At 46.4% G+C, this 11,562-nt stretch overlaps 1 pseudogene; it reads left to right on the top strand.

Moving 5' to 3' along the window:
• The first annotated feature begins 236 nt into the window (after window positions 1–236).
• The window catches only part of LOC117628873, a 21,400-nt pseudogene continuing 10,074 nt past the window's right edge, over window positions 237–11,562 (top strand).

The raw sequence follows: 11,562 nt of genomic DNA, 5'->3' as shown, positions 1-11,562 counted from the left end.
ATCGAAGTCCTCACTTTGTTGGAGGAGATTCCAAATTCATCAAACCATAACCATGTGAACTGGATATAATGCAGGTCCTATTATGAAAGAATTAGGGAAGGTTCCCATTTTCCTCAACTGGCACTCTAGCTATAAAATATCATTTTATAAATTGTGCACCAAGCTTGCGCTACTCTATGCTTAGGAGACCTCAAAACCTCATATGCACTAGCTATTGAGAAAACAAGAAGAAAAAGATGAGTTCGCAAACTGTGGCCAGAATTTCAGTGGTACATTTCTCGAAAGCAGACTCCTTTGAAGCCGGGAACAAGCTCTTGGCTCTCGACATGCAAAGATGTTTGCCGGGCACTTGAAGAGCTCGGATGCTTCATGGCAATCTGATGCACGAGCATCCCAAGCCAAACTAGGGAAGCCCAAGAGATCACTCAAGCCTCCTAATTACCTCAAAGATTATTGCCCAAAATAAATTAGGAGACCTTTCCTACTGCTGATTTACTTCCTTTTATATTTTCCTTCTGTTTTGGTTTTCCTAATTGTATTAGAATTATAATTCCTTATATTCCTAGGAGGTAGTTGTTATTTAAACCTTTTCTTGTAGACCAATTGGTCACATTGAATTTGAGAATTTATTCAGAAAACGCAGCTAAGTTTAGCCGCAAATTGTGAGTGTTCGTTCTATATTTCTAGTGTTGGTGTAGTTTTGTTGGAGGTTCATGTTTGAGATACCATCTCCCCATCAATTTGGTATCAGCGTTTTGGTTCTTCTGGGTGGAGAAAAGCCTTCATGGCTCATCACAGGCATGGTCGGGGTGGTGTCCGAATGGAGGGTTGTAACACTACAGACGACATGGATGAAATTAAAAGAATGATTCAACAAATCATTGATCGTGTCGCTCGCATCAAGACTCAAAGCCATGGTGGTGAGAGTTCCGACGGGGAGGGGGACGAAAATCCCTTTTACAACAACATGCCAATGGAAGGTGTGCAAAGGGGACGAGATCATTATGGTCGAAATTTCGACATGAAAGTAGACTTACCTGAGTTTGAGGGAACGATACAGCCTGATGACTTTGTTGATTGGCTCAATACCTTTGAGCATATATTTGACTACAAAGAGATGCTGGATGAGAAGAAAGTTAAGATCGTGGCCATTAAATTGAGGAGGAGTGCCTCTGCATGGTGGGAGCAGCTAAAGACCCGGCGTGATTGTATCGGGAAATCTAAAATTAAAACCTAGGAGAAAATGAAGAAAGAGCTAAAAAGAAAATTTTTCCCAGAAAACTACCTTCAAGCAAACTTCTTGAAACTTCATAATCTGTGACAGGGAAATTGGACTATTGAGGAATATACTGAAGAATGTGATCTCTTAACCATGAGGTGCGGACTCGTCGAAGAAGAAGAACACACAGTCGCACGTTATCTTGGAGGGATGCATAGAGAAATTCATGATGTGGTGGTTTTACAACAATATTGGAGTTATGATGATGTCTTCAAGTTAGCCATACAAGTAGAGAAACAGATGAAGATAAGGTCAAGGCGTACTGGAATAGAGGGTTCTGAGCAAAACATTCTTGGATGACTAAAGGCTCATCACATCCTAAGCCAGGGAAGTGTGGGAGCAAATTTCCCCAAGAGAATATTCGATTGGAAAGATTCCCCTTTCTTTTTCACCGCCCCTTTCTCCTTGCAAAATAGAACAAATAAGAGGACCACACCAGGGGGGTGTTGGCCAAAGGCCATCCGATGCCTAAATTAGTTCAATTGAATCGTATAGAAAACAATAGCTAATAGGGTACGGAGATATGTTTATAATATAAACCAGGCGGTCGGAGCCTTATGTAAAAGAGAGAGAGAGAGGAGGTAGCTAAGGTCTGTGAGGGAAGATCTCTACAGAGGTTTTAGTAGTAGTTCTGACGTACCTCATCCTTGTGTGCAGCCAAGTATTTATAGTGGCCTTGGAGAGGTTGGTGGGGTTGGTGTAGTTGGTGAGGTTGGTGTGGTTAGTGAGGTTAGTGTATTTAGGGATTAAGGATTTAACCGAATCCCTAATTAAGGTGAGGATCAAATACATCCAACTTGAATTAGGTAATTTCCCAATTAATTCAAGTAACCCCCAATTTGATTAGGTAATTCCCAATTAGGTTAGGTAACTCCCAATTAGATCAAATAATTCCCAAATTGATTGGCCTAATTATTTAACCTAGGGTTCAGGTTTAATTTGGTTCCCACAAATGCCCCCCAGCTTCTGCATGGCCCGTGTTGGTGTGTAGGAGATGTAAATTATATGTTGGGCTGTCCAGCTGTAACTGAGCTTCCTTCAGTGAGTTGGACTCCTTTTGCAGATTGGGTTCCCAATTGGAGTGAGCTTTTGACTGTTCTTGGAGTTGGGTTCTCAGTAGGAATGGGCTTGTGATTCCTTCTTGACCTAGGATGCCCCACCTGTGTAAATGTAGGGCTTCTCTTCACTCTTCTTCACATCACAAACTTAACTTTTCTACTTTCTAGCTTGAAAGAGATCTTGGAGAATTCGTAGTGCTTATCGAAGAGAGGAATCGCCGTGCATCCCAAGGTAAGTCGAGCACGTATTTTTCTTTTTCTTCGTCACTTCTTCTTTTTTTACGGCGAAGGCCAGTTGGGGGAAGCCTAGCTGGTTGTCGTCATGGCAATGGCTGGCAGTGAACGACAGCCGTGGTGGAGCAAGTGCACGCAGGTGGACCAGCTGCTCCCTATCGTCGCAGGTCTAGGCTGGAGCGTGCTTGGCCTCATGCGTTGTGAGCCGCATCAGTTGAGCGGGTATCGGGAGGAAGTAGAATAGTCTAGATTTTGATGATCTGTTGGCTGGGCAGGAGGAGTGTTCTATCAAAACCCCCCTCAAAAAAGAAGGTTGTTGCCAAGTCTTCAAGAGATGAAGCTACTTCTTCGTAGGCTAAGAATTTGTATCCATTGAGGAAGAATCCAAAGCTCCCTTATGCTGAGAAGACTCAAGTGGGGTCTGTTCCATCGTCATCTGCTGGGGTCAAACATCTTATTTCTGCTGATAGCAGGAACGTTGGTGGTACACACAGTGCTTGGGATGTTCTACTCAAGCCTCCTGCTGACAAGTTTGAAAACCATAATCTACTCTGTAGAATAGCCCGTGCTCAATCTAGCTCACCTGTTGAGAGCAAATAGATGCAGGTATTTTTCTTCGAAGTTAGGGTCATCTGCCTAGTCAAAGGATGAAGACTGAACTGTAAGGTCTGCTCATGATCCAGCTGTTGAGTCACCGGCAGTCAAGTGTGGAGTTGACTTCATTGGAGGTGAGGATGGTGGCAGCTAAGGAGACGAGAGAGTCATCTCCCCGAGCGAAAAGCTCTTCTGCAATGTCAGCGGCTGATCCCAAGGTGGACAAGTCCAGCCCTGTAGGGGATGCAATTGTGTCTGATCTACTCAAGACGAACTTTCTGTCAAGTTCGTTTGCCTGCTTCGAGCTAGTTGATCATATCCATCAGGTTGGTGATCTTGAGATAGTCTCAAGTCTTCTCTTGTAAAAATAAAGGGAAGCAACATTTCATCTGCTTCAAAATGGAGTAGTTCTTGCTGTTGAAACTATCTGAAACTCATCTACTGTTGCCCCCTCTTCTGTTGCTCACTTAGTTAGCGGAAGAGACGCCTACTTTTGTCTTGAGCGCAAGAATGCATGAATGCTTACAAGTTGGGCTACTTGGATTGCTCAAATGGAAATGATCCCTTATATACTATTGAAGATGGAGACATCGGGATACTCTGTTCCGACTTGCTTCCTATGCAGAGTGAGCATGTTAATGTTGTGAACATGAAAGGAGCTGAAGAGCAGACGGTCAAAGAGGCAATAGCTGAAGAGGTTGAAGCAAAGGAGGATGCAGCAGATGAGGTAGTGACAGACTTCGCGGATCAGGCAGGTGGAGCTGCTGAGAACATGGCTGATCAGGCAGACGCTGAAGAGGCTGTAGATCAAGGATCTCCTGCTGGCGTCTCAGAGTAGATGAAGATTTCTTTATTTCTTTTCAGCTTTTGTAGTCTGCTTTCTCGTTTAGGATAATTTGTCTTGTTTGGCCATCTTCTTTTTGTTGAACTTGGCCCCTTGGTCAGCTTGCTTAGGGAAATTTCAGTTATTTTTTCAACTTCAATTTGCCTATTGTCTTGTGAACTGCTTGAGTAACCAGCCGGTATCTTGACGGTGTGTCTCTCTTAGGAAATTTATAGATGCCAAGGTCCCCCTTGAGGGACTCCGGGCGTGCTCTGCATATCCCATAGGATGGTTCTCCTTAAGAAGTTGGCGAGTGCCAGGGTCCCCCTTGAGGGACTCCGGGTGTGTTCTGCACAACCCGTAGGATGCCTTAGTCGTCACCCTGCGTCTTCCTTAGGACGCTCCTTATGAGCAACTGTGTGACTATCCTGCCTCCTTTAGAAAACGGATAGGAACCTGGATACCTCATTCAGAAAGCATGGAGACCTTCTTTCGGAAAATTCCTAGCGCACCCTGCGTCTCCCGTAGGACACTTTTTAACGAGCTACATCTCCAAACGGACACTTTTGGTCGTCGTCCTGTGTCTCCCTTAGGACGCTCCTTATGGGCACCTATGTGACTATCTTGCTCCCATTAGAGAACGGATAAGAACCTGGATACCTCCCCTAGGAAATTCCTAGCGCACCCTGCGTCTCCCTTAGGACGCTTCTTAGCGGGTTGCGTCTCCCGAAGGACTCTTCTAGTCGTCGCCTTATGTCTCCCTTAGGACGCTCCTTATGGGTGACTCTATTATCGAGAACCAGCGACTGTGGGCAGCCAAACCGACAGGTGATGTTTCTTCAGATGAATCGCTCCACATCGACTTCTTTAGTAGAGGATTGAGCTTCGGCCTCGATCCATTTCGTTAAGTAGTCAGTGACGACGATCATCATGTCCTTCTTAGTAGGCGTCGATGTCAAGGGACACACTAGGTCAATGGCCCATTGCATGAATGACCATGGATTGTTTTGCGAATGGTAAACTTCAGCGGGCAGGTTAGGGATCGGCTTGTATCGCTGGCAACAATCACACTTCTTGACACATTCAGCGGAGTCGTGACGCATGGTAGGCCAGAAGTAGCCTATGTTTAGAGCCTTCTGGGTGAGCGATCTGCCCCCAGAGTGGTTGCCACACTCATTGTCGTGAATTTTGCAGAGGACCTCAAGTGTTTGAGGGTACTTTATGCAAGTGAGATGAGGACTGGAGTATGATCTGTGGATGAGCTTGTTGTCGTGCATGTAGTATCTCGCGACCTTTTGCTGGATCTTTCTAGCTTCAGACTTGTCCTTCGGCAGGTTTTCATTCATTAAGTTGTCGATGATGGGTTCTTGCCAGCTGGGGTCCTCTTCTATCTGCATTGTGTCGATCGGCTCTATTTCTTCAATGCTTGGTCGGTCATGGTGTTCGACTAGGATGAAGCGTCTGAATTGGGTATCCAGCGCTGACCTTAGGCTGGCCAGTGCATCTGCATGCGCGTTCTCTGCCCGAGGTACTTGTTGGATGGTGAAGGTAGGAAACGCCTTCAATAGCTCTTGGACTTCGTCATGGTACAAGATCATCCTTGGGTGCTTCGCCATGTATTCACCTAAGGCTTGGTTCGTGATCAACTGGGAATCTGAGTTGATGGCTAGCTTCTTGATTGCGAGTTCCTTTGCCAAGCTTAGGCTAGCGAGCAATGCCTCATATTCTGCCTCGTTGTTCGAGGCTGGAAAGCCAAGCGTGATAGCTTGTTCCAACAAGGTTCCATCAGGGGTGGTAATGACGACACCTGCTCCAACTCCTTTCTAGTTCGACGCTCCATCTACGCGCAATTGCCACATGTCTCTGAGTTGGCTAGGTTCAGCAGAGGTTCCGTTTGCTTTCAAACTTTCATTCTTTTTGTAGACCAGCTTCTCTTCTTCGGCTGATGGGGTGAATTCTACTACGAAGTCTGCTAAAGCCTGGGCTTTTATTGCAGTTTTTGGCCGGTAAAGGAGGTCATACTGGCTTAGCTCTATAGCCCACTTCATGAGTCGCTGAGAAGCGTCAGGGCTGTGTATGATTGATCTCTTCGGGAAAGCCGATCATGACGATGACTCAATGAGCTTGGTAGTAGGGTCGCAGCTTTCTCGCGGAAACTACAAGAGCCAAAATGAGCTTCTCCAATTTCGGGTAGCGATCTCTGCATCGAGGAGAGCTTTTGACTTGTAAAATACCATATGTTAGGCCCCAATTCTTCTTGGATGAGAGCTGAGATGACTGCTGAGTTAGACACTGCTAGGTACACGAATAAATCTTCACCAGGAACTGGTTTTTAGAGCAGGGGAGGTGAAGTGAGGTAAGTCTTCAGATTCTGGAAAGCTACTTCGCACTCCTCATCCCACTTGTCTTTTTGTCCTTCCTTCAAAGCTTTGAAGAATGGTCTACACTTGTCGGTAGATTTCGAGAAGAATCGGTTGAGGGCCGCTGCTCTGCCTGTCAAGCTTTGTATTTCCTTCACTGTAGGTGTGCCTCGATACCTCGTTGTGTGACTAGGTATCCCAAGAATCGGCCAGAGGATACACCAAAAGGGCATTTTACATGGATTCAACTTCATGCGATACTGGCGGAGCAAGCTGAATGCCTTGGTGAGGTTTTTGAAGTGATCTGCACGCTTTGGGGCCTTGACCAGCTTGTCGTCCACGTAGACTTCCATAGTTTTGTCGATCTGCTCCTTGAAGATTTTATTCACGAGCCTTTGGTAGGTTGCTCCGGCGTTCTTCAGTCCAAAGGGCATGACCTTGTAGTAGTAGGTCCCTCTCTCGATGATGAAGTTTTTGCCTTGTCATCCTCGTGCATTAGGATTTGGTTATAGCTAGAGTAGGCGTCCATGAAGCTGAGCAACTAATTGCCATAAGTAGAATCCACGAGTTGGTCAATTCTCGGCAATGGGAAGTTGTTTTTAGGGCATGCTTTGTTGAGGTTAGTGTAATCAACGCAGACTCTCCATTTGCCTTTTTCTTGTTTTGCCACTAGAACAACGTTAGCAAGCCACTCTGAGTAGCAGACCTCTTCGATGAAGCCGACAGCTAGGAGTTTGTCAATCTCGGCTTCAATGTTAGCGACTCACTCGGGAGCAAAGTTGCGTCTCTCTGCGCCACTGGCTTGTTGGCAAGGTTGACGTGGAGTCGATGGCAAATAATGTTCGGGTCAAAGCCGGGAATGTCCGATGGTGACCATGCGAACATGTCTTTGTTGTTCTAGAGGAAAGTGGGCAGCTCCACCTTCTTGTCTAGTCTTAGGCGCGAGCCTATCTGCCCCTTTCTGTCTAGCTGGTCAGGATCCAAGAGTATTAACTCAACGTCCTCTTCGGGTTTCTATTCTTCTTCAGGAGAGGCCTCTTGACAGATTTGCTTAGCTTGGTCCTGACGCTTTGATTGCTATAAGGGAGCAAGATTCAGTTGTTCAACCTCCTCCAGATCTGCCTGGCTCACAAGGAGGAACTGCGCTTGTTTGTTTTTCTTCAGCTCCTAGTTGGAGCATTTCCTCGCCATTGCTTCATCGCTATTGATTTGGCCGACACCGCCCCTAGGAATTGGGTACCGGATTTTTTGATGTGTGGTGGAGGTGATGGCGTTGATCTTGCCGATCCATGGTCTGCCCAGAATGCCGTTGTAGGGTGAGACCTCATTAATGACCATGAATGTTTGCGAGCTGATACAGGTGGGGAGTAGACGTCGAGGTCTATCGTGCCCACAGTAATTGTTGTTGCACCATTAAAGCCAGTCAGCGATCTGGCTAATTTGTTGATCTTTGTCTCCAAGCCCATCTGTGGGATGACCGCCAGTTGCAGGATATTGGCTGCACTGCCCTTATCTGGGTGGATTCAGTCGACCATGACTTGGGCGATTTGAATGCTGACAACAAGGGCATCATTATGTGGCATCTCGAGGCTGATCAGATCTTTCTTTTGGAAGCCGATCACAGGATCGTCTTCTACCGGTGGAAGGTCGATCGAGAATTGGGAAATCACAGTGGCCTATTTGATCTTTCTCTTCTTTTCCTTGTTGGCCAGCTTGGATTCCTCGAAGTCAGCTAGGATTGTGTTAATGCTTATGACCTTCTGAGGTGGCTCCTTGGCAGTGTCATGATCCTCAATATGTTGGATGGCCTGCTTTGCAATGAATTTCGTGCAGTGACCTCTTCTCACGAGTTTTTCAAGGTGTGTTTTCCAGGCAAAGCAGTTGTTCTTCGTGTATCCGTGCATCCCACGGAAGGCATAATATTTGCTAGTATCCCTCTTGTCCGGATCTCTTATCAAGGGTGCGACCCACACTTGTCCTTGTTCCTGTTGCTCGACCCGTTGCTTTTTTGGCTTGCCAGCTTAGTCGGCTAATCTTCCTGCTTAGTAGACTTCTTTGCGACGATTCGATCGTTATCCCAGAGCGCGTAGCATTCCGTGGTCGCGTAGACCTCTGCCAGAGTCTGGCTGGGAGTGATGGTCAGCTTGCGATACAAGTTGTGCTCAACTGGAAGGCCTTTCTTGAAAGCAAAGGACGCGATTCGGTCGTCACATCCTACTACGTTAGCCTTTTCTGCTTTGAATCTCTTGATGTAATCCCGAAGAGATTCGTCGAACTTCTTGTACAGGTTGTACAGGTGGTCAGGGTTCTTCTTGATTGTCCGATAAGAGGTGTATTACTTGGTGAAGACATAAGCTAACTCCTTGAAGCTGTTGATCGACCCGAATGATGGACTGTGGAACCAGTCTTGAGTAGCTCCTCGCAAGGTCATCGCAAACACCTTGCATATCAACGCCTCGTCAACTTTGTGGAGGATCATGACACTTTTGAAGTGTTTTAGGTGGCTCTGGGGATCGGAATCCCCTTTCAAGTGTGTAAACGAAGGCGTTGAGAATCTCTTCGAAGGAGTAGCCTGCTCGATTTCGGTAGTGAAAGGCATAGTGTTTGCCTGCTCGATCTCGAAGTCGGTCATTCACGAGCTTCTCAACGGCTACATTGGCGACCTTCACGATGTTGACTGATTTCCTCATTGTCCTCCGAGGGTCGACCTTCTCGCCTGCGCTGCCAAGGTGGCATGTTGGTGGACTGTGCTTGTGAAGGATTCTCTGTAGCTTGCCGGTGAGAATCGACTTTTCGAGAGTGAGTAGCGGAGCGCCTTTCTTCATGATCCTCATTGTGAGGGTTATCCGGTTGACCTCCCTGGGGGCCTTGCCTTTCGTGAATGCTCCTCTGCGAGTGGATAGCTGAGCACATTTCTTCACGATCCTCGTTGCAATGGTTGTTTGGCTGACCTCCCTAGGGACCTAGCCTTTGATGTACATTTCCCTGCGGGCGCGGATGTCAAATTGTGGGCCCAGCCTCTCGCTCACGTCGTTCCTTAGGCTCAACCTGAATGGGTAACTTCGTCTGCCCTGAGTGTGGCTAACGGATGCTTGCGACATGTAGGCAGGTCGATCACATTGTTGTCACTCGCCTGCTTACTCTTGCTCGACCTACTTGGTACCCGTCGTGTTGCCTACCAGCGCGTTCGTCCATCCTTCTTTCTTCGCCCGGTTGTCCAAGGCCAAGGTTTAAAGCCAAGCTTATTTGGTTGAGAAGCTGCCTCATTAGATTGCTTTGGTCGTCCATTCTCTGAGCTAGCTGGTCAACTCTTAGATTAAGGTATGCTTGACTCATGGATCGGGAGGTGTATGCGGGAGAGTGCGTCGAGCGTGGAAGCAATTGAGGGAATGCTTGAAGTTGCTCCAAGACCGGGCCTAAGTTGGCGGTGGTAACGAGCCCACCTTGATGGGAAGTTCCACCGTATTCGGCGGCGGTGGCCGGTGCGGTGGTCTCAGCTGGAAGCCCGGTAGGTGGCACGGTGGTGAGAGGTGGTGGTGCCACCATGTCGATCGCGGGATCATGGGTGGAAAGGCTTTGGGCCTTCGTGGATCTAGCCATCGCAGCGGTTTTACCTCTCGTCTTCTTGCTTCCAACCATGGTTGTTTGGAAGGCTTCGGTGGATTGGATAACTCGTGCTCTCAATGAAAGCACCAATTTGTGGGAGCAAATTTCCCCACGAGAATGTTCAATTGGAAAGATTCCCCTTTCTTCTTCGCCGCCTCTTTCTCCCTGCAAAATAGAACAAATAAGAGGACCACACCCGGGGGGTGTTGGCCAAAGGCCCTCCGATGCCTAAATTAGTTCAATTGAATCGTATATAAAACAATAGCTAATAGGGTACGGAGATATGTCTATTATATAAACCGGGCGGCCGGAGCCTTATGTAAAAGAGGGAGAGAAATGAGGTAGCTAGGGTCTGTGAGGGAAGATCTCTACCAAGGTTTTAGTAGTAGTTCTAACGTACCTCATCCTTGTGCGTAGCCAAGTATTTATAGTGGCCTTGGAGAGGTTGGTGGGGTGGGTGTAGTTGGTGAGGTTAGTGTAGTTGGTGAGTTTGGTGTGGTTGGTGAGGTTGGTGTATTTAGGGATTAGGGATTTAATCGAACCCCTAATTAAGGCGAGGATCAAATACATCCAACTTGAATTAGGTAATTTCCCAATTAATTCAAGTAACCCCCAATTTGATTAGGTAATTCCCAATTAGGTTAGGTAACTCCCAATTAAGTCAAATAATTCCCAAATTGATTGGCCTAATTATTTGACCTAGGGTTCATGTTTAATTTGGTTCCCACAGGAAGCATGAAGCAATCAAGACCAATGCACCAGAGAACTGTATTGCCAGCAAACCGAAGGGGATCAAGTGTTTCAAATGTTCTGTCGTAGGACATATTGCTTCTGAATGTCCTAATCGAAAAATTGTAAGTTTGGTTGAGGTATGGGGCGAAACCAGCGGTATGTCAAATGAGATGCTGCCCATATTTGATGATTATGGGGACAATGAAAAAGAAGAGATCACATGGAGAGTCCTTGGTGATTCGAAGGATCATGAAAGCTGCCACGGTGGAGGAGAACCAGGATTGCTTCGGAATAATATATTCCATACCAAGTGTACCTCTCATGGAAACGTATGTAGCGTTATTATTGATTGTGGTAGTTGTGAAAACACTGTTTCACAGGAGATGGTTAATAAATTGAATTTGAAGGCTGAAAAGAAGCCAGTCCCTTACAAGTTGTCTTGGGTTTAAAAAAGGAATGAAGTCGTGGTGAATCAACGCTGCCTAGTGACATTCTCCATCGTGCAAAAGTATCAGGACTCTCAATGGTGTGATGTAATTCCAATGGATACGTGCCACATACTATTGGGGAGACCTTGGCAATTTAATCGTAAAGCCACACATGATGGATACAAAAATACATATACCTTCATCAAAGATGGTATGGAGGTTATTTTAGGCCCCTCTCAATCTAAATTTAATTCCAAATCCACGAAAATTGGTGCTGGAAGCTTTCTAACCAAAGCAAAATTCCTAAAAGAAGCAGAGGAGAGTGGCGATATGTACATGCTGATGGTGAAAGAGAAAAATCCAGATGTTCTTGTTGGCGTGACTTGTGGATATTGACTTACTTTCCTTACACACCAAGGATTCCTATTATAACTGTAATTGATTTACT

The sequence above is a fragment of the Prunus dulcis genome, chromosome 5 (genome assembly GCF_902201215.1).
Source record: "Prunus dulcis chromosome 5, ALMONDv2, whole genome shotgun sequence".
NCBI classification, from domain to species: Eukaryota; Viridiplantae; Streptophyta; class Magnoliopsida; order Rosales; family Rosaceae; genus Prunus; species Prunus dulcis.
This window is presented reverse-complemented; position numbering and strand designations above follow the sequence as displayed.